Source organism: Fundulus heteroclitus, unplaced genomic scaffold (assembly GCF_011125445.2).
Source record: "Fundulus heteroclitus isolate FHET01 unplaced genomic scaffold, MU-UCD_Fhet_4.1 scaffold_246, whole genome shotgun sequence".
Taxonomy (NCBI): Eukaryota; Metazoa; Chordata; class Actinopteri; order Cyprinodontiformes; family Fundulidae; genus Fundulus; species Fundulus heteroclitus.
Genome location: NW_023396657.1, coordinates 186,870 through 213,717, shown reverse-complemented (window position 1 = coordinate 213,717; position 26,848 = coordinate 186,870). Strand labels below are relative to the sequence as shown.

The following is a 26,848-nucleotide window of genomic DNA, read 5'->3' as shown; positions in this document are numbered from 1 at the left end:
GGTGTTTTGGGTACAAGAAGGCCATGGTGACACGTCGCAGTTGTTTAATCCAAAAACCTTTGTTCTTGACTTAACTGACCTTTTACACTCCTAAATCCTCACAGAAAGTTTATTAGAAAATAGCAAGAGTCTAACAGTTGATTTTGTATCGAACACAAATAAATGCATCAGGAATTATGTTGTTGTTTTTTTGAAGGAAACATGAAATGAAAGGACATACCAAAATTGTTTTCCTTTTCAACTTGATTTACACAGTTTGAAAATGTCCTCTTAAATAGCATAGTTAAAACAACTTTTCATAGTACTCTTGGTATTTCTTACCACAGAGGATATGCATGGGTGTGGGATCCGATTACTCCAGTCCTTATGTTGAATTCCTTTTTCCTTGCAATTGAAAAATAGGAGCTGGGAAGTAGGTAAACCCGAGTAAAAAGCGTTTGAGTTAACACTGTCACAGAATTCAAGATTGTCAACTAAAAACAAAAGGTTAGCATTCCAAAATGGCCATGGCCAGGAAGGCTGTTGTTTTCTTTGTAGTACCTCTTATAAACATTCTTTGAAGTTGTACTTTCCAAATGCAAACACCACTTTTAATTTCTTCGGTTCCGAGTTGCACCCGCTACATGTATCAGTGATTTTAGAAGCATTCTTACAAGTGTATCTTGTAAAATAAATATCTTTTTCACAGCTTACTGTTGTTTATGTGAAAAACTACCATATTGGATCCGAAAATCAGCCTTAAAAACTGTAGCTGACTTTCGGATAGGAAAGTCTGACTATAGCTGGTGTTACATTTGATGTTTTCATCGGAAACCGGGATTTCCGACTGCAAATGGAATGCAACATTATTCCTAAATATTTTGGCAACCCTCTTGGTGGTAAACCGAGCAGAGCATACCATGAAAGGATTCTAGAAATCCACCATAGAAACTATTGATGCTATTCATGTGCAGGGCTGGATCCACTTGGTAGTGTGGAAAAGTTAGTTTAAGGGTATTTAGCTCTAAATGTCAGCGATAGACTGGCGACCTGTCCAGGGTGTACCCCGCCTCACGCCCATTGACAGCTGGAGATAGGCACCAGCACCCCTAGCGACCCCACAAGGGATAGACGTGTTAGAAAATGGACGGATGGATAGCTCTAAATGTGATGTGCTTGCCTAGCGAAGCATTAGAGAAGTAGTGCTGTCACTGCTCACATTCTCCAGTACACTCAATGTTAGTCCCTTCACAACAGCAAAGGGTTTTTGTTGAGATTAACATGAAGATTTTAAGAAATACAAAAGAAAACAGCATATAGATATGCTAAAATGTGTTTTATGTCATCATTTCAAAATGCTCGGTTGGAATACATCTTCTTGACATGTGTGTGGCCTGACCTTATTTTCTTGGTCAAAAATGATTTACCCCAAAGCAGAGGGATTGGCACTCAACCATGGACTTTAACCGCCTTTGCCATGTGTTCTGCACAGAAAGGTTTTGAATGAGATCAGTATTAGAGCAGCACGATGAACACATGGCAAATCATTGGTGGTAGCATGATTTCCAACCAATTTCAAGAAGCTGCTGAAGGCCAATAATGTTGTTCTGACTTGTTCAAGGTTTGGCCGAAATGGTGACCTTTTTCTTTGCACTTGTGGGTAGTGTGGCCGAGTGGTCTAAGGCGCTGGATTTAGGCTCCAGTCTCTGTGGAGGCGTGGGTTCAAATCCCACCACTGCCATTCTTCCTTGGAATAACAAGGAGTTTCTTTCTGTCACTTAAGAGAATGACAATTGAATAGGCTTCTCACACAGATGGCATAATGTTGGCCAGTCTTTTGCGTTTACATCTGCCAGGAAGTGAACAAACTTCTCAACACATCTTGCTTCTCTCACTTGTTCTCTCATTTCATCAGCTAGCCCAAAAACGCAAGAAGCAAGCTAAACCTTACAAGATTCCACTTGGGCTACAGGGAAAGCCGAGTGGTACAACGGGAGTTTGCTGGGCCCATAACCCAAAACTTGATGCACCTAAACCGCTGTCTAGGTGTTTTGGGTACAAGAAGGCCATGGTGACACGTCGCAGTTGTTTAATCCAAAAACCTTTGTTCTTGACTTAACTGACCTTTTACACTCCTAAATCCTCACAGAAAGTTTATTAGAAAATAGCAAGAGTCTAACAGTTGATTTTGTATCGAACACAAATAAATGCATCAGGAATTATGTTGTTGTTTTTTTTGAAGGAAACATGAAATGAAAGGACATACCAAAATTGTTTTCCTTTTCAACTTGATTTACACAGTTTGAAAATGTCCTCTTAAATAGCATAGTTAAAACAACTTTTCATAGTACTCTTGGTATTTCTTACCACAGAGGATATGCATGGGTGTGGGATCCGATTACTCCAGTCCTTATGTTGAATTCCTTTTTCCTTGCAATTGAAAAATAGGAGCTGGGAAGTAGGTAAACCCGAGTAAAAAGCGTTTGAGTTAACACTGTCACAGAATTCAAGATTGTCAACTAAAAACAAAAGGTTAGCATTCCAAAATGGCCATGGCCAGGAAGGCTGTTGTTTTCTTTGTAGTACCTCTTATAAACATTCTTTGAAGTTGTACTTTCCAAATGCAAACACCACTTTTAATTTCTTCGGTTCCGAGTTGCACCCGCTACATGTATCAGTGATTTTAGAAGCATTCTTACAAGTGTATCTTGTAAAATAAATATCTTTTTCACAGCTTACTGTTGTTTATGTGAAAAACTACCATATTGGATCCGAAAATCAGCCTTAAAAACTGTAGCTGACTTTCGGATAGGAAAGTCTGACTATAGCTGGTGTTACATTTGATGTTTTCATCGGAAACCGGGATTTCCGACTGCAAATGGAATGCAACATTATTCCTAAATATTTTGGCAACCCTCTTGGTGGTAAACCGAGCAGAGCATACCATGAAAGGATTCTAGAAATCCACCATAGAAACTATTGATGCTATTCATGTGCAGGGCTGGATCCACTTGGTAGTGTGGAAAAGTTAGTTTAAGGGTATTTAGCTCTAAATGTCAGCGATAGACTGGCGACCTGTCCAGGGTGTACCCCGCCTCACGCCCATTGACAGCTGGAGATAGGCACCAGCACCCCTAGCGACCCCACAAGGGATAGACGTGTTAGAAAATGGATGGATGGATAGCTCTAAATGTGATGTGCTTGCCTAGCGAAGCATTAGAGAAGTAGTGCTGTCACTGCTCACATTCTCCAGTACACTCAATGTTAGTCCCTTCACAACAGCAAAGGGTTTTTGTTGAGATTAACATGAAGATTTTAAGAAATACAAAAGAAAACAGCATATAGATATGCTAAAATGTGTTTTATGTCATCATTTCAAAATGCTCGGTTGGAATACATCTTCTTGACATGTGTGTGGCCTGACCTTATTTTCTTGGTCAAAAATGATTTACCCCAAAGCAGAGGGATTGGCACTCAACCATGGACTTTAACCGCCTTTGCCATGTGTTCTGCACAGAAAGGTTTTGAATGAGATCAGTATTAGAGCAGCACGATGAACACATGGCAAATCATTGGTGGTAGCATGATTTCCAACCAATTTCAAGAAGCTGCTGAAGGCCAATAATGTTGTTCTGACTTGTTCAAGGTTTGGCCGAAATGGTGACCTTTTTCTTTGCACTTGTGGGTAGTGTGGCCGAGTGGTCTAAGGCGCTGGATTTAGGCTCCAGTCTCTGTGGAGGCGTGGGTTCAAATCCCACCACTGCCATTCTTCCTTGGAATAACAAGGAGTTTCTTTCTGTCACTTAAGAGAATGACAATTGAATAGGCTTCTCACACAGATGGCATAATGTTGGCCAGTCTTTTGCGTTTACATCTGCCAGGAAGTGAACAAACTTCTCAACACATCTTGCTTCTCTCACTTGTTCTCTCATTTCATCAGCTAGCCCAAAAACGCAAGAAGCAAGCTAAACCTTACAAGATTCCACTTGGGCTACAGGGAAAGCCGAGTGGTACAACGGGAGTTTGCTGGGCCCATAACCCAAAACTTGATGCACCTAAACCGCTGTCTAGGTGTTTTGGGTACAAGAAGGCCATGGTGACACGTCGCAGTTGTTTAATCCAAAAACCTTTGTTCTTGACTTAACTGACCTTTTACACTCCTAAATCCTCACAGAAAGTTTATTAGAAAATAGCAAGAGTCTAACAGTTGATTTTGTATCGAACACAAATAAATGCATCAGGAATTATGTTGTTGTTTTTTTGAAGGAAACATGAAATGAAAGGACATACCAAAATTGTTTTCCTTTTCAACTTGATTTACACAGTTTGAAAATGTCCTCTTAAATAGCATAGTTAAAACAACTTTTCATAGTACTCTTGGTATTTCTTACCACAGAGGATATGCATGGGTGTGGGATCCGATTACTCCAGTCCTTATGTTGAATTCCTTTTTCCTTGCAATTGAAAAATAGGAGCTGGGAAGTAGGTAAACCCGAGTAAAAAGCGTTTGAGTTAACACTGTCACAGAATTCAAGATTGTCAACTAAAAACAAAAGGTTAGCATTCCAAAATGGCCATGGCCAGGAAGGCTGTTGTTTTCTTTGTAGTACCTCTTATAAACATTCTTTGAAGTTGTACTTTCCAAATGCAAACACCACTTTTAATTTCTTCGGTTCCGAGTTGCACCCGCTACATGTATCAGTGATTTTAGAAGCATTCTTACAAGTGTATCTTGTAAAATAAATATCTTTTTCACAGCTTACTGTTGTTTATGTGAAAAACTACCATATTGGATCCGAAAATCAGCCTTAAAAACTGTAGCTGACTTTCGGATAGGAAAGTCTGACTATAGCTGGTGTTACATTTGATGTTTTCATCGGAAACCGGGATTTCCGACTGCAAATGGAATGCAACATTATTCCTAAATATTTTGGCAACCCTCTTGGTGGTAAACCGAGCAGAGCATACCATGAAAGGATTCTAGAAATCCACCATAGAAACTATTGATGCTATTCATGTGCAGGGCTGGATCCACTTGGTAGTGTGGAAAAGTTAGTTTAAGGGTATTTAGCTCTAAATGTCAGCGATAGACTGGCGACCTGTCCAGGGTGTACCCCGCCTCACGCCCATTGACAGCTGGAGATAGGCACCAGCACCCCTAGCGACCCCACAAGGGATAGACGTGTTAGAAAATGGATGGATGGATAGCTCTAAATGTGATGTGCTTGCCTAGCGAAGCATTAGAGAAGTAGTGCTGTCACTGCTCACATTCTCCAGTAGCACTCAATGTTAGTCCCTTCACAACAGCAAAGGGTTTTTGTTGAGATTAACATGAAGATTTTAAGAAATACAAAAGAAAACAGCATATAGATATGCTAAAATGTGTTTTATGTCATCATTTCAAAATGCTCGGTTGGAATACATCTTCTTGACATGTGTGTGGCCTGACCTTATTTTCTTGGTCAAAAATGATTTACCCCAAAGCAGAGGGATTGGCACTCAACCATGGACTTTAACCGCCTTTGCCATGTGTTCTGCACAGAAAGGTTTTGAATGAGATCAGTATTAGAGCAGCACGATGAACACATGGCAAATCATTGGTGGTAGCATGATTTCCAACCAATTTCAAGAAGCCGCTGAAGGCCAATAATGTTGTTCTGACTTGTTCAAGGTTTGGCCGAATTGGTGACCGTTTTCTTTGCACTTGTGGGTAGTGTGGCCGAGTGGTCTAAGGCGCTGGATTTAGGCTCCAGTCTCTGTGGAGGCGTGGGTTCAAATCCCACCACTGCCATTCTTCCTTGGAATAACAAGGAGTTTCTTTCTGTCACTTAAGAGAATGACAATTGAATAGGCTTCTCACACAGATGGCATAATGTTGGCCAGTCTTTTGCGTTTACATCTGCCAGGAAGTGAACAAACTTCTCAACACATCTTGCTTCTCTCACTTGTTCTCTCATTTCATCAGCTAGCCCAAAAACGCAAGAAGCAAGCTAAACCTTACAAGATTCCACTTGGGCTACAGGGAAAGCCGAGTGGTACAACGGGAGTTTGCTGGGCCCATAACCCAAAACTTGATGCACCTAAACCGCTGTCTAGGTGTTTTGGGTACAAGAAGGCCATGGTGACACGTCGCAGTTGTTTAATCCAAAAACCTTTGTTCTTGACTTAACTGACCTTTTACACTCCTAAATCCTCACAGAAAGTTTATTAGAAAATAGCAAGAGTCTAACAGTTGATTTTGTATCGAACACAAATAAATGCATCAGGAATTATGTTGTTGTTTTTTTTGAAGGAAACATGAAATGAAAGGACATACCAAAATTGTTTTCCTTTTCAACTTGATTTACACAGTTTGAAAATGTCCTCTTAAATAGCATAGTTAAAACAACTTTTCATAGTACTCTTGGTATTTCTTACCACAGAGGATATGCATGGGTGTGGGATCCGATTACTCCAGTCCTTATGTTGAATTCCTTTTTCCTTGCAATTGAAAAATAGGAGCTGGGAAGTAGGTAAACCCGAGTAAAAAGCGTTTGAGTTAACACTGTCACAGAATTCAAGATTGTCAACTAAAAACAAAAGGTTAGCATTCCAAAATGGCCATGGCCAGGAAGGCTGTTGTTTTCTTTGTAGTACCTCTTATAAACATTCTTTGAAGTTGTACTTTCCAAATGCAAACACCACTTTTAATTTCTTCGGTTCCGAGTTGCACCCGCTACATGTATCAGTGATTTTAGAAGCATTCTTACAAGTGTATCTTGTAAAATAAATATCTTTTTCACAGCTTACTGTTGTTTATGTGAAAAACTACCATATTGGATCCGAAAATCAGCCTTAAAAACTGTAGCTGACTTTCGGATAGGAAAGTCTGACTATAGCTGGTGTTACATTTGATGTTTTCATCGGAAACCGGGATTTCCGACTGCAAATGGAATGCAACATTATTCCTAAATATTTTGGCAACCCTCTTGGTGGTAAACCGAGCAGAGCATACCATGAAAGGATTCTAGAAATCCACCATAGAAACTATTGATGCTATTCATGTGCAGGGCTGGATCCACTTGGTAGTGTGGAAAAGTTAGTTTAAGGGTATTTAGCTCTAAATGTCAGCGATAGACTGGCAACCTGTCCAGGGTGTACCCCGCCTCACGCCCATTGACAGCTGGAGATAGGCACCAGCACCCCTAGCGACCCCACAAGGGATAGACGTGTTAGAAAATGGATGGATGGATAGCTCTAAATGTGATGTGCTTGCCTAGCGAAGCATTAGAGAAGTAGTGCTGTCACTGCTCACATTCTCCAGTACACTCAATGTTAGTCCCTTCACAACAGCAAAGGGTTTTTGTTGAGATTAACATGAAGATTTTAAGAAATACAAAAGAAAACAGCATATAGATATGCTAAAATGTGTTTTATGTCATCATTTCAAAATGCTCGGTTGGAATACATCTTCTTGACATGTGTGTGGCCTGACCTTATTTTCTTGGTCAAAAATGATTTACCCCAAAGCAGAGGGATTGGCACTCAACCATGGACTTTAACCGCCTTTGCCATGTGTTCTGCACAGAAAGGTTTTGAATGAGATCAGTATTAGAGCAGCACGATGAACACATGGCAAATCATTGGTGGTAGCATGATTTCCAACCAATTTCAAGAAGCCGCTGAAGGCCAATAATGTTGTTCTGACTTGTTCAAGGTTTGGCCGAATTGGTGACCTTTTCTTTGCACTTGTGGGTAGTGTGGCCGAGTGGTCTAAGGCGCTGGATTTAGGCTCCAGTCTCTGTGGAGGCGTGGGTTCAAATCCCACCACTGCCATTCTTCCTTGGAATAACAAGGAGTTTCTTTCTGTCACTTAAGAGAATGACAATTGAATAGGCTTCTCACACAGATGGCATAATGTTGGCCAGTCTTTTGCGTTTACATCTGCCAGGAAGTGAACAAACTTCTCAACACATCTTGCTTCTCTCACTTGTTCTCTCATTTCATCAGCTAGCCCAAAAACGCAAGAAGCAAGCTAAACCTTACAAGATTCCACTTGGGCTACAGGGAAAGCCGAGTGGTACAACGGGAGTTTGCTGGGCCCATAACCCAAAACTTGATGCACCTAAACCGCTGTCTAGGTGTTTTGGGTACAAGAAGGCCATGGTGACACGTCGCAGTTGTTTAATCCAAAAACCTTTGTTCTTGACTTAACTGACCTTTTACACTCCTAAATCCTCACAGAAAGTTTATTAGAAAATAGCAAGAGTCTAACAGTTGATTTTGTATCGAACACAAATAAATGCATCAGGAATTATGTTGTTGTTTTTTTGAAGGAAACATGAAATGAAAGGACATACCAAAATTGTTTTCCTTTTCAACTTGATTTACACAGTTTGAAAATGTCCTCTTAAATAGCATAGTTAAAACAACTTTTCATAGTACTCTTGGTATTTCTTACCACAGAGGATATGCATGGGTGTGGGATCCGATTACTCCAGTCCTTATGTTGAATTCCTTTTTCCTTGCAATTGAAAAATAGGAGCTGGGAAGTAGGTAAACCCGAGTAAAAAGCGTTTGAGTTAACACTGTCACAGAATTCAAGATTGTCAACTAAAAACAAAAGGTTAGCATTCCAAAATGGCCATGGCCAGGAAGGCTGTTGTTTTCTTTGTAGTACCTCTTATAAACATTCTTTGAAGTTGTACTTTCCAAATGCAAACACCACTTTTAATTTCTTCGGTTCCGAGTTGCACCCGCTACATGTATCAGTGATTTTAGAAGCATTCTTACAAGTGTATCTTGTAAAATAAATATCTTTTTCACAGCTTACTGTTGTTTATGTGAAAAACTACCATATTGGATCCGAAAATCAGCCTTAAAAACTTTAGCTGACTTTCGGATAGGAAAGTCTGACTATAGCTGGTGTTACATTTGATGTTTTCATCGGAAACCGGGATTTCCGACTGCAAATGGAATGCAACATTATTCCTAAATATTTTGGCAACCCTCTTGGTGGTAAACCGAGCAGAGCATACCATGAAAGGATTCTAGAAATCCACCATAGAAACTATTGATGCTATTCATGTGCAGGGCTGGATCCACTTGGTAGTGTGGAAAAGTTAGTTTAAGGGTATTTAGCTCTAAATGTCAGCGATAGACTGGCGACCTGTCCAGGGTGTACCCCGCCTCACGCCCATTGACAGCTGGAGATAGGCACCAGCACCCCTAGCGACCCCACAAGGGATAGACGTGTTAGAAAATGGATGGATGGATAGCTCTAAATGTGGTGTGCTTGCCTAGCGAAGCATTAGAGAAGTAGTGCTGTCACTGCTCACATTCTCCAGTACACTCAATGTTAGTCCCTTCACACAACAAAGGGTTTTTGTTGAGATTAACATGAAGATTTTAAGAAATACAAAAGAAAACAGCATATAGATATGCTAAAATGTGTTTTATGTCATCATTTCAAAATGCTCGGTTGGAATACATCTTCTTGACATGTGTGTGGCCTGACCTTATTTTCTTGGTCAAAAATGATTTACCCCAAAGCAGAGGGATTGGCACTCAACCATGGACTTTAACCGCCTTTGCCATGTGTTCTGCACAGAAAGGTTTTGAATGAGATCAGTATTAGAGCAGCACGATGAACACATGGCAAATCATTGGTGGTAGCATGATTTCCAACCAATTTCAAGAAGCCGCTAAAGGCCAATAATGTTGTTCTGACTTGTTCAAGGTTTGGCCGAATTGGTGACCGTTTTCTTTGCACTTGTGGGTAGTGTGGCCGAGTGGTCTAAGGCGCTGGATTTAGGCTCCAGTCTCTGTGGAGGCGTGGGTTCAAATCCCACCACTGCCATTCTTCCTTGGAATAACAAGGAGTTTCTTTCTGTCACTTAAGAGAATGACAATTGAATAGGCTTCTCACACAGATGGCATAATGTTGGCCAGTCTTTTGCGTTTACATCTGCCAGGAAGTGAACAAACTTCTCAACACATCTTGCTTCTCTCACTTGTTCTCTCATTTCATCAGCTAGCCCAAAAACGCAAGAAGCAAGCTAAACCTTACAAGATTCCACTTGGGCTACAGGGAAAGCCGAGTGGTACAACGGGAGTTTGCTGGGCCCATAACCCAAAACTTGATGCACCTAAACCGCTGTCTAGGTGTTTTGGGTACAAGAAGGCCATGGTGACACGTCGCAGTTGTTTAATCCAAAAACCTTTGTTCTTGACTTAACTGACCTTTTACACTCCTAAATCCTCACAGAAAGTTTATTAGAAAATAGCAAGAGTCTAACAGTTGATTTTGTATCGAACACAAATAAATGCATCAGGAATTATGTTGTTGTTTTTTTTGAAGGAAACATGAAATGAAAGGACATACCAAAATTGTTTTCCTTTTCAACTTGATTTACACAGTTTGAAAATGTCCTCTTAAATAGCATAGTTAAAACAACTTTTCATAGTACTCTTGGTATTTCTTACCACAGAGGATATGCATGGGTGTGGGATCCAATTACTCCAGTCCTTATGTTGAATTCCTTTTTCCTTGCAATTGAAAAATAGGAGCTGGGAAGTAGGTAAACCCGAGTAAAAAGCGTTTGAGTTAACACTGTCACAGAATTCAAGATTGTCAACTAAAAACAAAAGGTTAGCATTCCAAAATGGCCATGGCCAGGAAGGCTGTTGTTTTCTTTGTAGTACCTCTTATAAACATTCTTTGAAGTTGTACTTTCCAAATGCAAACACCACTTTTAATTTCTTCGGTTCCGAGTTGCACCCGCTACATGTATCAGTGATTTTAGAAGCATTCTTACAAGTGTATCTTGTAAAATAAATATCTTTTTCACAGCTTACTGTTGTTTATGTGAAAAACTACCATATTGGATCCGAAAATCAGCCTTAAAAACTTTAGCTGACTTTCGGATAGGAAAGTCTGACTATAGCTGGTGTTACATTTGATGTTTTCATCGGAAACCGGGATTTCCGACTGCAAATGGAATGCAACATTATTCCTAAATATTTTGGCAACCCTCTTGGTGGTAAACCGAGCAGAGCATACCATGAAAGGATTCTAGAAATCCACCATAGAAACTATTGATGCTATTCATGTGCAGGGCTGGATCCACTTGGTAGTGTGGAAAAGTTAGTTTAAGGGTATTTAGCTCTAAATGTCAGCGATAGACTGGCGACCTGTCCAGGGTGTACCCCGCCTCACGCCCATTGACAGCTGGAGATAGGCACCAGCACCCCTAGCGACCCCACAAGGGATAGACGTGTTAGAAAATGGATGGATGGATAGCTCTAAATGTGGTGTGCTTGCTTAGCGAAGCATTAGAGAAGTAGTGCTGTCACTGCTCACATTCTCCAGTGCACTCAATGTTAGTCCCTTCACAACAGCAAAGGGTTTTTGTTGAGATTAACATGAAGATTTTAAGAAATACAAAAGAAAACAGCATATAGATATGCTAAAATGTGTTTTATGTCATCATTTCAAAATGCTCGGTTGGAATACATCTTCTTGACATGTGTGTGGCCTGACCTTATTTTCTTGGTCAAAAATGATTTACCCCAAAGCAGAGGGATTGGCACTCAACCATGGACTTTAACCGCCTTTGCCATGTGTTCTGCACAGAAAGGTTTTGAATGAGATCAGTATTAGAGCAGCACGATGAACACATGGCAAATCATTGGTGGTAGCATGATTTCCAACCAATTTCAAGAAGCCGCTAAAGGCCAATAATGTTGTTCTGACTTGTTCAAGGTTTGGCCGAATTGGTGACCGTTTTCTTTGCACTTGTGGGTAGTGTGGCCGAGTGGTCTCAGGCGCTGGATTTAGGCTCCAGTCTCTGTGGAGGCGTGGGTTCAAATCCCACCACTGCCATTCTTCCTTGGAATAACAAGGAGTTTCTTTCTGTCACTTAAGAGAATGACAATTGAATAGGCTTCTCACACAGATGGCATAATGTTGGCCAGTCTTTTGCGTTTACATCTGCCAGGAAGTGAACAAACTTCTCAACACATCTTGCTTCTCTCACTTGTTCTCTCATTTCATCAGCTAGCCCAAAAACGCAAGAAGCAAGCTAAACCTTACAAGATTCCACTTGGGCTACAGGGAAAGCCGAGTGGTACAACGGGAGTTTGCTGGGCCCATAACCCAAAACTTGATGCACCTAAACCGCTGTCTAGGTGTTTTGGGTACAAGAAGGCCATGGTGACACGTCGCAGTTGTTTAATCCAAAAACCTTTGTTCTTGACTTAACTGACCTTTTACACTCCTAAATCCTCACAGAAAGTTTATTAGAAAATAGCAAGAGTCTAACAGTTGATTTTGTATCGAACACAAATAAATGCATCAGGAATTATGTTGTTGTTTTTTTTGAAGGAAACATGAAATGAAAGGACATACCAAAATTGTTTTCCTTTTCAACTTGATTTACACAGTTTGAAAATGTCCTCTTAAATAGCATAGTTAAAACAACTTTTCATAGTACTCTTGGTATTTCTTACCACAGAGGATATGCATGGGTGTGGGATCCGATTACTCCAGTCCTTATGTTGAATTCCTTTTTCCTTGCAATTGAAAAATAGGAGCTGGGAAGTAGGTAAACCCGAGTAAAAAGCGTTTGAGTTAACACTGTCACAGAATTCAAGATTGTCAACTAAAAACAAAAGGTTAGCATTCCAAAATGGCCATGGCCAGGAAGGCTGTTGTTTTCTTTGTAGTACCTCTTATAAACATTCTTTGAAGTTGTACTTTCCAAATGCAAACACCACTTTTAATTTCTTCGGTTCCGAGTTGCACCCGCTACATGTATCAGTGATTTTAGAAGCATTCTTACAAGTGTATCTTGTAAAATAAATATCTTTTTCACAGCTTACTGTTGTTTATGTGAAAAACTACCATATTGGATCCGAAAATCAGCCTTAAAAACTTTAGCTGACTTTCGGATAGGAAAGTCTGACTATAGCTGGTGTTACATTTGATGTTTTCATCAGGAAACCGGGATTTCCGACTGCAAATGGAATGCAACATTATTCCTAAATATTTTGGCAACCCTCTTGGTGGTAAACCGAGCAGAGCATACCATGAAAGGATTCTAGAAATCCACCATAGAAACTATTGATGCTATTCATGTGCAGGGCTGGATCCACTTGGTAGTGTGGAAAAGTTAGTTTAAGGGTATTTAGCTCTAAATGTCAGCGATAGACTGGCGACCTGTCCAGGGTGTACCCCGCCTCACGCCCATTGACAGCTGGAGATAGGCACCAGCACCCCTAGCGACCCCACAAGGGATAGACGTGTTAGAAAATGGATGGATGGATAGCTCTAAATGTGGTGTGCTTGCCTAGCGAAGCATTAGAGAAGTAGTGCTGTCACTGCTCACATTCTCCAGTAGCACTCAATGTTAGTCCCTTCACAACAGCAAAGGGTTTTTGTTGAGATTAACATGAAGATTTTAAGAAATACAAAAGAAAACAGCATATAGATATGCTAAAATGTGTTTTATGTCATCATTTCAAAATGCTCGGTTGGAATACATCTTCTTGACATGTGTGTGGCCTGACCTTATTTTCTTGGTCAAAAATGATTTACCCCAAAGCAGAGGGATTGGCACTCAACCATGGACTTAACCGCCTTTTGCCATGTGTTCTGCACAGAAAGGTTTGAATGAGATCAGTATTAGAGCAGCACGATGACACATGGCAAATCATTGGTGGTAGCATGATTTCCAACCAATTTCAAGAAGCCGCTAAAGGCCAATAATGTTGTTCTGACTTGTTCAAGGTTTGGCCGAATTGGTGACCGTTTTCTTTGCACTTGTGGGTAAGTGTGGCCCGAGTGGTCTAAGGCGCTGGATTCGGCTCCATCATGTGGAGGAACTGGGTTCAATCAGCACCAGCTGACATTCTTCTTGGAATAAAAGGATTTCTTTCTGGAACTAAGAGAATGATTAATCCATAGCTGAATCCAGATGGCATAATGTGGCCAGCTTTGCGTTACATGCTGCCCGAATGTGACAAATTATAACGCATTGATTCTCTCAATCTGTTGTCTCATTTGTCATCAGCTAGACTAAAAACGCAAGAAAAAGCTAAACCTTCCAAGATTCCATCTGTGCTATCTTTCATCAATGTGCCTTCTCAATCAAGCGGGCACAAAAAGTCTCAACTCTGATGTCGTGGGTCATTCATGCAGTTGCCTGACCAGTTTGCCGAAACATGTCTGCCGTCCGTATGAGCTCGACCTGTTAGAGCACAACCTGTAAAACTAATGACAACACGACGCTCTGGAATTGTAAACCACAGTAGAGCTGTATAAAACATGATCGTATAAGGCCAGCTGAGTGCTCCAACGGTTAAAGATCCTGAATTAATTTGGAACGCAAGATTGTTGGACCGTAACAAAAATGGTTTTCCTATGACAAACATTTTAATTATAAACTCAAGTTTACTGTTTTTTATAATGCACAAATCCTCCACTTGTCTGTTATTTGTATGCTATAAAAATAAAGAACATTGATGAAAAAAAGTAAATGTACACTAAAAGCTGGGGTATGGATGCCGTAAAGCTTAGTGAGATCACAGACACAGCCATACTGCCTCTGCCTAGGGTGTAGTGATGTCCTTCGACTGTGAACGGCGGGCGGAAGAACTCAGGTGCCAGCTTTTGCCAACAGCTTCTGGTAGTGTTTATGCTGAATGCAACAAATCACCAGAGTAGCAGCACAACGACGACTTCTTCATTGCGAGGGCAGCAACACGCCTATCTTGTTCCACATGTGCAGCCCTTCCAACAGGTAAACCTGAAAATTCAGGCTGTTGGCGCTGGTTCCTAGAAGCAAAGTCAACACATGAAACACATCAAATACACAAACGCACATCAATGACAAGGCACAAATTTTGGTTTAAATAATTTCAATACAAACCTGGTATGAAGCGGTTGAGGTGGAGATGAAAAGACTCCAAGGAAGTTGAGCCTCGGGCACACCTGAAAACCGGCAGCCGCACGCCTCCCTTGGTCAGCTCACCGGTTTTGGTGTAAAGAGCGACACCTGCTGGGTCTTGGATGCACTTTACATGTTTTTTCTGGACCCGCCAGATGTGCTCCATCCTCTCCTGATCAAACAGAGGAACGCCAAGGGAGTCGTTGCCTTGGGGCCCCATCAGTGCAGCAATCAGCTCCTCCAGCAGCTGGACCGTGGTGTCCACTCCTCGTGTCCTCCGTCGGCAGTGGAGAGCCAACTCGTCCTTGGTCAGATGCTTGTCGACATCTGTGGAAGGGAGTCCCTGGGACCGCAATTGCTGAGCCTTGGCTTCACGCAGCAGTGCTAAATCAGCCGCATCCCATTCAAAAATGCACGTTGACATGCGTGACATGTAGAATGGGTACAGCTGATGGGCATCGGTGGTGCATCCCAGGGCAAGCCGCCGCATAAAGTGCCAAATATCCAGCCTCACCACAAGCTGTGGCCACCCGCTGAATCTGGCCTGCAGCTTGGTTGTTTCTGCTGCCTCGGCACAGCAACCGCAGTCCACGTAAAGAGCAACAGGGGGATCCACACCAGCCTGCTGGTACCGCTTCACCAGGCCACTCGCCATCCTGTCTAAACCAGCTCCCTCCTGAGCGGTCAGGACGCTGATTAGAATCTGGCCGTGCTCGTTTCCCACGGAGCTCAGCCAGAGAGCCGTTCCCTTTGCAGTCCCAGCAAGCTTCTTTGTGATCTGAAGACATGAACAGAGCCACACACAATATTGTTGTGAAATAGCAAAATGCTAAATAACTGAAATGCCAAATGTAGTTAATAGAACCCTATTTTACAGAAAACAAGATTGTTCAACCTTTTTTGTGGAATCCATCTTCAGGATGGTGCCATACGTCGAGGTGATGTGGGCCTTGATGTCGTCGAGCCTTGTCAAAATGTCCTGGCTGTAGACAGAGAGGAGCCACTTACAGCTGGGGACAACTTCAGGCTCCGGAGGCTCAGGGTACGTCACAGGCAGCAGACCCTGGTGCTGGAGGAAGCCCATACACGCAGTGGTGTACATCGACACCCGTTGCAGCCACTCCTCTGAGTGGTTCTCCCTCAGCTGCTTTAACACCCGTGTGGGGCTGTTGCCCAGGCCCCTCTCCCGCAGAAGCCGAATTACTCGGATGTCACAGGCATACCTTGGTTACAGATAAAGAAATCAGCAAGATTGTACAGCATTCATTTGGATATGGAAAAAGAGAACAGGACAAAATACTCACTTCTGAGTCATGATGACCCGGAATCCTGACCTGTGAGCCAAGTCTAGCTGTTGGAGGACAGCTCGGCTCCAGGACACGTGTGAGCCTTTACATCTGGTACAAATCAGCGTCTCTGTGACCATGATGTAAATGCGGTCAATGTCCAGGACCCGCCGTGCCCTTTTGTGAAGCCCTGCCCCAGTGAGCTGATGCCCACCACACGCAGGGTTGGGGCAGACCACCTTGACCTTCCACAACTTGTACGGCATCCATACAAGCAGTGAATGGGCAAAGAAGCGGTCAGGTGAAGGTGGCTGGTGGTAGAGGGGACTCGGCTCCGGTGGGTAGTACCACAGCTTCAGGTTGTCCTGCAGCTGTGGTTTGTCCTTTGCCCCCATCCTAAACAGAGCTTTTGCAATCCACCGATGGTCCTCAGGTGGGAAGCCCTCTGACCACAAACGGGGCAGCTGTGGAGTGACAGCAAAAAAAGAAAGAAAAGAAGCAATGTATAATCACGCTTTGCTATCAGAAAAAAAATATATCAGTGCAAGAAAACTTACAGATACAGGAGCAACCACCGGTATCTCAGGTATGAGGGCTGGTTCCTCGGTTTGGATGTCTACAGCCTGTGCAAAGTTTCATTATCAGATACTTACATTTGTAAAATAACACTTTATTGTGACACACATAATGAAGTGTAGAGCACCAGAAGCTCTAGATGAAAAAGGTGATCACTCACTGAGATGGTCGTGCTGACTGCAGAACCAGGCATGTCAGTGTCTTGTGTGACTTGTTTCTGTAAAATAAAGTCTTAAGTAACATTCATAAACAACCCACTTTTCTACAGTAGAATTTTAATTGCAATTTACCTGAGTCACTTTTCTGGCCATGGCCAGATTTGGCTTTGCAGCTGCAAGATGTGACCCACTGAATCTTGGCTTGGTAAACTGAAAAACCATAATCAAAGAAATGTATAATGACGAGCCATTCACCAAAAAAAATCATCATATATTTATGAGTATTAACAACTAAACTAGTACCATTGACAGGTTCATTGGTTGTCGCTGCTTGTGGCCTATAGCTCCATGTGCAGCAGGGGACGTGGGTGAGGTCACAGCAGCCTGGCGAAAACTTGCAGCAGGGGACGTGGGTGAGGTCACAGCAGGCTTGCGAAAACTTGCAGCAGGGGACGTGGGTGAGGTCACAGCAGGCTTGCGAAAACTTGCAGCAGGGGACGTGGGTGAGGTCACAGCAGGCTTGCGAAAACTTGCAGCAGGGGACGTGGGTGAGGTCACAGCAGCCTGGCGAAAACTTGCAGCAGGGGACGTGGGTGAGGTCACAGCAGCCTGGGAAACACTTGCGGTTGATCCCTCTGGTCTTGTAGAAGATGGTTGCTGTTTCAAGACAATTCAAGGCAACAGGAGATACATTAGTGGTCACTTTTGGAGATGATATTTGAACTATACTTCATAACTATTATGGCTACCCAACCTTCTGGATGTGGAATCCACATAAGCATTTCCTGACACCACCAAACAGGGATTTCTGTCCAGGCTGCATCATTGGACATTTCTCAATCTGAAAACAATTGTAGATTTAACTAAATCAGTTAATATATGTGGTGACATGGTAATTTAATTTCATACTTATCCCATCTTTATTAATGTGTCAAAAGCCAGTTTATGCAGTTAAAATTGGTGACATATTAACTGCTAAAACGGCAGTTAAAAACAATATAGAAACATACCCTTTGATACAGCTCGTGCCACTTCTTTTGTCTTGGTGCAGGTCTGTTTCCCTGCCCTGCAGGCCATGACCCTGTGGCAGCAAAACTCCTGAGTCGTGCCATCCACACAGTGTCTGGCATTGGCTTGTGTGATTTTGATGCCTTAAGAGAATTTAAAAAAAAAGGAAGCAAGTCAAGCACTTTTGAAACTCTTATTTAAACTAAAAGAATTAAAGTATAACAGCATTATAGGAGTATACTCAATGAATGGGTGTATTTAATATAATACATATAAAATAATTCAAAATATGTACACTTCTACTACCTAATCAGATCACATCTGAGCTGGTTTAGCATTTCCTTGTCTCTGTAATCAGTGAAAATTATGTTTTATGATAATCAACTTGTAGTTGTCCCAAAACAGCAGACTTTGAACTTCTCGGCTGCTGTCTTAGCTAGCAAACGTTTAAAAAATATTTTTTTGTTAGATAAAAATTATTTTATATATTTATATACATATATATATATAAAAATATATATATATATATATATATATATATATATATATATGTATATATACTTTTTTTAATACTCGATGGAAAACGCTATCGCCACGATATCAGCTGTAGCTTAGCGCCGGCGCCGGCGCCGGCTTTGTTACGGTGCTATTACAGGTATAGCAGTTAAAACGTTATCTTATAATCATGGTAATATCACACAGCATTGCAATAAAAGTGCAGATACTTACCATATCGCTAAAAAGACCAACTTCTCTTCTCAACGCCGACTGAATGTATCGCTCTGGGAACTTTCCACTCTATGTACCGGTAGCAGCTCCAGCTTAAACGCGATTGGTTAAAAGATTAAGCCCGCCCACCTCAACCCCGAAACGCGATCGGTTGTGGATTTTCATATTTTCGGTATTGCTCAGACATTATTGGTCAGTTACTTCAACAGTTTTTCCCAAACTGAATAATACTTAAACACCATTGGCCCTAATGTTCAACCCTTTCCCGGCCGATTCTCCGACCGCAGGCGCTCTAGGCTCCAGTCTCTGTGGAGGCGTGGGTTCAAACCCCACCACTGCCATTCTTCCTTGGAATAACAAGGAGTTTCTTTCTGTCACTTAAGAGATTGACAATTGAATAGGCTTCTCACACAGATGGCATAATGTTGGCCAGTCTTTTGCGTTTACATCTGCCAGGAAGTGAACAAACTTCTCAACACATCTTGCTTCTCTCACTTGTTCTCTCATTTCATCAGCTAGCCCAAAAACGCAAGAAGCAAGCTAAACCTTACAAGATTCCACTTGGGCTACAGGGAAAGCCGAGTGGTACAATGAGAGTTTGCTGGGCCCATAACTCAAAACTTGATGCACCTAAACCGCTGTCTAGGTGTTTTGGGTACAAGAAGGCCATGGTGACACGTCGCAGTTGTTTAATCCAAAAACCTTTGTTCTTGACTTAACTGACCTTTTACACTCCTAAATCCTCACAGAAAGTTTATTAGAAAATAGCAAGAGTCTAACAGTTGATTTTGTATCAAACACAAATAAATGCATCAGGAATTATGTTGTTGTTTTTTTTGAAGGAAACATGAAATGAAAGGACATACCAAAATTGTTTTCCTTTTCAACTTGATTTACACAGTTTGAAAATGTCCTCTTAAATAGCATAGTTAAAAGAACTTTTCATAGTACTCTTGGTATTTCTTACCACAGAGGATATGCATGGGTGTGGGATCCGATTACTCCAGTCCTTATGTTGAATTCCTTTTTCCTTGCAATTGAAAAATAGGAGCTGGGAAGTAGGTAAACCCGAGTAAAAAGCGTTTGAGTTAACACTGTCAGAGAATTCAAGATTGTCAACTAAAAACAAAAGGTTAGCATTCCAAAATGGCCATGGCCAGGAAGGCTGTTGTTTTCTTTGTAGTACCTCTTATAAACATTCTTTGAAGTTGTACTTTCCAAATTGTTATGCCATAAGCTGGTTGAATATGCTTATTATTATTATTAATTATAATTTGGTATTATAATTTAAATAATAAATCATTCAACTCAAAATTCCGCTATAACAAATATAGTTCAAATGGTGGTGATGTTAGCTATAAGCTTATAAGTATTTATTCCACTAATGCATTAGTTAATTTGCTGTTATGAACTCATTTATGCTGGAATAAATGATCAGGTCGGACTGTTAACCGACCAGGTTTATCCAGCAGGCTGTGAGAACCCCAATGTAACTGCAATTAGAGTTTAAATCCTTATTCCTTATCACCATCCAATGATATTGTCTCTGTATTAATATCAGATGTTAACTCCAAAGGAGGTTAGCTCTGATTTCTGAATAACCATGTAACTGTGAATTGGACTGAACACAAAACAATGTCTATTCCGCAGTCGTTGGTTTTATTGAGCCAAAAGCAATTCCCTGTTACAGTAATTCTCTGATTCAAACAACTTTGGAATTCTTACTCATTACTAAACTAAAACATGCAAAATATATATGTGGGAATAAAGAACAAAACAAAAATAAACAATGGATTAAAATGAGCGGTTAGCAGATCTTAACTTAGCTCAAAGTTGTTTAACACCGCCCTCGAAACACCGGCATTTCACGTATCAGCATTGATAGACAGAACAGCTTCGGGAATCTCACTGGACGCTTTGATGTCTTACACAAAGCTAGTTCAGCTAAGCTACCTACAGTTCAGATACACGTCACCCTCCCAAGATGGCTGCTACGATGACGTATGAGGGGAGGTCCTAATGGCGTAACCACGCTTACGCTGATGGGATAATGCCTCGCTTCGAGGGGCGCAGCTAACTGGGAGTTTAAAGCAAAGCCCGCGACTTGCTCGGACAAAAGATTAAATCGATAAGAAGAGCGAAAAGAGAGAGGGGGGGAAAGCAGGGGAAAAGATGAAAATAAATGAAGCAGTAACCCACGGCGGGGTTATTGATGAATCACAAATCAACACAGCAAAATCAATTGTAAAATGCATGCACATACAAAGAAAATGTTCAGCAAAATAATTCCAACTTCGTCGTGGAATAAAAGCATTAACCAACACCTACAAAGTTCTACCGCCTGCCCAGGCACTTCTAAACACCCTGTTGGTGAGACAGAAATAAAAGGGGAAAACCCCGTTACTTTGAGGTGCCTCGGGGCTGGTCCGGAGCGCTCCGAGTAATGCGGCTTTCTGGACGCGCCTTGACGAGCGCAGATGTCCGCAGGCTGCAGCGGGACGGGGGGGAGAAGCTCCTTCGTTTCTTCCTCCGGGTTCAACAGTCGCTTTGTTGGCCAGACAAAGCGGGGTCCTCTTCGATCACTGGGAGATGCGGCGTCTCTCAGTCTTTTGATCAGAGGGAATTTAAAAGTACTTATTTAAGTCGACCTCCTGTTATAAAAAGCAGGGAATAACCGTTGCGTCGAAAAATCTCGGTCCAGCGAGCAATCGAACACGTGGCGTGGGATCACCCCAACGGAATCAGCTGTGTATGTCTTCTCGGGTTGGCTAAAAGCCAGGGAAGAAGGAAGATCGTCGTGTGTGATCGGCTTTTATAGCCATCACCATAGCAACCTTATCTTGATCGGCGGCCATTTTGCCGTGTTGCGTGATGGGAGTTGGTGGCCATTTTGACCACATTGCATGATGGGAGTTGGTGGCCATTTTGACCACATGAGTTGGTGGCCATTTTGACCACATTGCATCATGGGTAACGCAGTCCGTTACGTCCCGAATTGATGCCGTTTTCTGTCACGTCTGAACTGGCACAACAAAATGCAAACACCACTTTTAATTTCTTCGGTTCCGAGTTGCACCCGCTACATGTATCAGTAATTTTAGAAGCATTCTTACAAGTGTATCTTGTAAAATAAATATCTTTTTCACAGCTTACTGTTGTTTATGTGAAAAACTACCATATTGGATCCGAAAATCAGCCTTAAAAACTTTAGCTGACTTTCGGATAGGAAAGTCTGACTATAGCTGGTGTTACATTTGATGTTTTCATCGGAAACCGGGATTTCCGACTGCAAATGGAATGCAACATTATTCCTAAATATTTTGGCAACCCTCTTGGTGGTAAACCGAGCAGAGCATACCATGAAAGGATTCTAGAAATCCACCATAGAAACTATTGATGCTATTCATGTGCAGGGCTGGATCCACTTGGTAGTGTGGAAAAGTTAGTTTAAGGGTATTTAGCTCTAAATGTCAGCGATAGACTGGCGACCTGTCCAGGGTGTACCCCGCCTCACGCCCATTGACAGCTGGAGATAGGCACCAGCACCCCTAGCGACCCCACAAGGGATAGACGTGTTAGAAAATGGATGGATGGATAGCTCTAAATGTGGTGTGCTTGCTTAGCGAAGCATTAGAGAAGTAGTGCTGTCACTGCTCACATTCTCCAGTACACTCAATGTTAGTCCCTTCACAACAGCAAAGGGTTTTTGTTGAGATTAACATGAAGATTTTAAGAAATACAAAAGAAAACAGCATATAGATATGCTAAAATGTGTTTTATGTCATCATTTCAAAATGCTCGGTTGGAATACATCTTCTTGACATGTGTGTGGCCTGACCTTATTTTCTTGGTCAAAAATGATTTACCCCAAAGCAGAGGGATTGGCACTCAACCATGGACTTTAACCGCCTTTGCCATGTGTTCTGCACAGAAAGGTTTTGAATGAGATCAGTATTAGAGCAGCACGATGAACACATGGCAAATCATTGGTGGTAGCATGATTTCCAACCAATTTCAAGAAGCCGCTAAAGGCCAATAATGTTGTTCTGACTTGTTCAAGGTTTGGCCGAATTGGTGACCGTTTTCTTTGCACTTGTGGGTAGTGTGGCCGAGTGGTCTAAGGCGCTGGATTTAGGCTCCAGTCTCTGTGGAGGCGTGGGTTCAAACCCCACCACTGCCATTCTTCCTTGGAATAACAAGGAGTTTCTTTCTGTCACTTAAGAGATTGACAATTGAATAGGCTTCTCACACAGATGGCATAATGTTGGCCAGTCTTTTGCGTTTACATCTGCCAGGAAGTGAACAAACTTCTCAACACATCTTGCTTCTCTCACTTGTTCTCTCATTTCATCAGCTAGCCCAAAAACGCAAGAAGCAAGCTAAACCTTACAAGATTCCACTTGGGCTACAGGGAAAGCCGAGTGGTACAATGAGAGTTTGCTGGGCCCATAACTCAAAACTTGATGCACCTAAACCGCTGTCTAGGTGTTTTGGGTACAAGAAGGCCATGGTGACACGTCGCAGTTGTTTAATCCAAAAACCTTTGTTCTTGACTTAACTGACCTTTTACACTCCTAAATCCTCACAGAAAGTTTATTAGAAAATAGCAAGAGTCTAACAGTTGATTTTGTATCAAACACAAATAAATGCATCAGGAATTATGTTGTTGTTTTTTTTGAAGGAAACATGAAATGAAAGGACATACCAAAATTGTTTTCCTTTTCAACTTGATTTACACAGTTTGAAAATGTCCTCTTAAATAGCATAGTTAAAAGAACTTTTCATAGTACTCTTGGTATTTCTTACCACAGAGGATATGCATGGGTGTGGGATCCGATTACTCCAGTCCTTATGTTGAATTCCTTTTTCCTTGCAATTGAAAAATAGGAGCTGGGAAGTAGGTAAACCCGAGTAAAAAGCGTTTGAGTTAACACTGTCAGAGAATTCAAGATTGTCAACTAAAAACAAAAGGTTAGCATTCCAAAATGGCCATGGCCAGGAAGGCTGTTGTTTTCTTTGTAGTACCTCTTATAAACATTCTTTGAAGTTGTACTTTCCAAATGCAAACACCACTTTTAATTTCTTCGGTTCCGAGTTGCACCCGCTACATGTATCAGTGATTTTAGAAGCATTCTTACAAGTGTATCTTGTAAAATAAATATCTTTTTCACAGCTTACTGTTGTTTATGTGAAAAACTACCATATTGGATCCGAAAATCAGCCTTAAAAACTTTAGCTGACTTTCGGATAGGAAAGTCTGACTATAGCTGGTGTTACATTTGATGTTTTCATCGGAAACCGGGATTTCCGACTGCAAATGGAATGCAACATTATTCCTGAATATTTTGGCAACCCTCTTGGTGGGTCTAGAAGAGTTCTCCTATCCCCTAATTGCAGTTAAATGAGTTGTGTTTGGTTGCAACTTCCAGGGTTCACAGCAACTCAGCTCGCAACACTGAAATGGGGTACCACATTTAGAGCTATCCATCCATCTATGTTCTAACACGTCTATCCCCTGTGGGTTTATGAGGGGTGCTGGTGCCTATCTCCAGCTGTCAATGGGCGTGAGGCGGGGTACACCCTGGACAGGTCGCCAGTCTTTCGCAGGGGTGGCCGTTCATACTATTATTAAATGCGACCACCATCATACTTCTTTACGTACAATACAGAAAATACTTTCTGACTTCTTTTATATCGTCTTCAATATATGTATGTATTTATAATTTTTTTTATATTTATTCATCTATTTTTTTGTGCCGCTCTAGCAATTATACCCTGATTTCCTGCACCTGTCATTCCTCTATTAGTGCCACTGCTACACCTTTGTGCTGCCTATATATTCATGTCTCCCTCAGTGTGCAGCCTCCATATTCTCAAAAACCATAGAGTGAGTAGACCATCCAGCGTTCCTTGACTGCCTTCGTGTGAGTGACTCTGATTGTTTGGACTCTTGCCTGCTTGTCTCGCCCTTGTCAGACTCTCCAATTGGTTCTCAGTTTCTGGACATTGACCTGTGCCAGTTGCCTTACTCTAAGCCTCCTGTACTTCTGCCTATAAGTTAGCCCTGAGAATCAAGAACTGCTTGTGATGCAGGAACAGTCAAATTAGTCAAGTTTTGGTATCTGTGTGAAGGCTTCCAAACTAACATCGACAGTCTGGAGTAGAATCTTTGCATGTGCCCCAGGCTTTTGAATGTCAGTTACATCCATGCTAAATGTGTAAAGTAAGATCTTAATCTGTAAAATAGCTGTGTCAAGATTACCAGACATTCATAAGCAGCAACAGTCCCTCACACAGGGAAAAGTTTAACAGGTTTATGTAGAAAATTTGTAATGGGGGCAATGGTCCAGGCTGAGGCTCTGGTGGGTGGACGTTCCAGGAAATGAGAATGTTAGTGTAGCAGTGGTGTCTTACTCAGTGTGAGGATCTGGTAATCGAAGGAGGGGATAAGTATGTCCAGAAGCAGAGGTTGGCAGTAGCAGTGTAATTAGTAATGCTCTGTCTTATGGAGCAGCTGAATGCTGGAACGTGGACAGGCTGGTGAAGATGAGGCTTACTCTGGGGTTGCAACAACAGGAAATCACAGGGGATGACAATGCGGTACCGCGCGCGAGCTATTTTTAGAAACACAACGTCACGATGACGTCACATCACGTGGTACGCAGTGGGGCAAACTCCGGAAAGCCGCCGTTGTTTTGCTGTAAGAGAGACGTGCGTTACCCTTGGTTTTACTCGGTAAACGACTGCTTTTTCCAAATCTAAGACCATGGTTTTTAAACATTGTTGCTATGGAACGTGCAACAGCGACTCGAGGTCGAGGTACGCTGATCGGCCGCATATGAAGGATGTTTTCTTCAAGACTGCCAAGGAAAAACGTGTGCGCTTGGAACACCGGGGCGGTCGGCCTACACAACAGTTCAACCCGGAAAAAGTTACCAAATTCAAGTACATATGTAGCAAGCATTTTGTCGGAGGAAAGGGCACAACCGAAGAACATCCTGACCCAATTCCAGCGACATCAAGTAGTGAACAGGTAAGAGTATTTTGGTGGCCGACATGTTAATAAAGAAGCGCCTGCTACCATGACAGCATATAGGCTATCATGGTAGCAGGCGCTAACATGATAGCCTGCTACCAGGATAGCTTACTCAAAAACATTTCAAATGAGACAAACATTAAACATATACCGATCCCTGGACGGTGATTACAAACAAAAAAACGGCCGACGCCGCCATGACTGCTGCGCAGGAAAAAAAAAACAAAGCTTACCGTTCATCAACTCGGCCAGTTTTCCAGTCTTTTTAAGCCCTCGAACCTCAAGCCATCGTTTGAGCTGAAGGTTGGTGTGTTCTTCGACAGTGTGACCAGTAATCCGTGTGCCTGGGACATCGTCTTGGGAAAGTTTAACGGCTGTAAAGTCGGTCATATCGCTGTTTCTGTTGCGGCTGTAATAGCTGTGTTATCCGTGCTTTCTCTCCTGTATGCCCTACCTAAGCGGCAAAAGGGGCGTTGCTCTTGAGACGGTGACGTCACGTGCGCGGTACCGCATTACGACCTGGAAGCGAGGATAGGAACCAGTAGACAACAGCAGGGGGATCCAGGAATCCAGAGGAGAACAGGCTTAGAGACTGGAAGGAGAAGACAAGGAGTGGTGAAGCAAGAGAGGGATTAAGATACATAAAGTGGCGCACAAGGAGGCCTGTTTACCACTCTGTGAGTTAACAAACTGGCGCTTGCTGTCAGGAACCGCTCCCCTTTATCCAGCTCTTGATTGCTTCTTAACAAGCTCCACATGTCAGCCTACAGCACCTATCACACCTTACATGAGCAAGACACACACACACACACACACACACACACACACACACACACACACACACACACACACTGCAAACTGCTTGTGAAGACACAAGCTGGAGGTATAACTTTATAAGCGGGATTATATTTTAATGGTAATTTGAAAACAGGAAACAGCCGTAATTCGATAAAATTTTATTTAGATAGCGCCAATTTACAGCCCATGACATCTCAAGGCATTTTAAAAAGTCAAATCAGTCATACAGCCCAGATTGGTCAAAACATTTCCTATCTAAGGAAACCCAGTAGATTGCATCAAGTCTTGACAAGCAGCACAAGAGCCACAGGGAGAGTCGTCTGCATTGTTGATGGCTTTTCAGCAATCCCT

The 26,848-nt window shown here is 42.1% G+C and overlaps 7 non-coding genes across 7 annotated transcripts; all 7 read left to right on the top strand.

Annotated features, from left to right (window-relative positions):
* Positions 1-1,638: 1,638 nt before the first annotated feature.
* On the top strand, positions 1,639-1,720 carry trnal-uag. The gene has a single exon. It is a non-coding gene; the product is annotated as a tRNA-Leu (tRNA).
* Positions 1,721-3,663: 1,943 nt separating this feature from the next.
* Positions 3,664-3,745, top strand: trnal-uag. Its single transcript has one exon. It is a non-coding gene; the product is annotated as a tRNA-Leu (tRNA).
* Positions 3,746-5,688: 1,943 nt separating this feature from the next.
* Positions 5,689-5,770, top strand: trnal-uag. Its single transcript has one exon. It is a non-coding gene; the product is annotated as a tRNA-Leu (tRNA).
* Positions 5,771-7,712: 1,942 nt separating this feature from the next.
* On the top strand, positions 7,713-7,794 carry trnal-uag. Its single transcript has one exon. It is a non-coding gene; the product is annotated as a tRNA-Leu (tRNA).
* A 1,941-nt stretch (positions 7,795-9,735) lies between these two features.
* trnal-uag lies at positions 9,736-9,817 on the top strand. The gene has a single exon. It is a non-coding gene; the product is annotated as a tRNA-Leu (tRNA).
* A 1,943-nt stretch (positions 9,818-11,760) lies between these two features.
* On the top strand, positions 11,761-11,842 carry trnal-uag. Its single transcript has one exon. It is a non-coding gene; the product is annotated as a tRNA-Leu (tRNA).
* Positions 11,843-22,761: 10,919 nt separating this feature from the next.
* Positions 22,762-22,843, top strand: trnal-uag. Its single transcript has one exon. It is a non-coding gene; the product is annotated as a tRNA-Leu (tRNA).
* Positions 22,844-26,848: the final 4,005 nt, after the last annotated feature.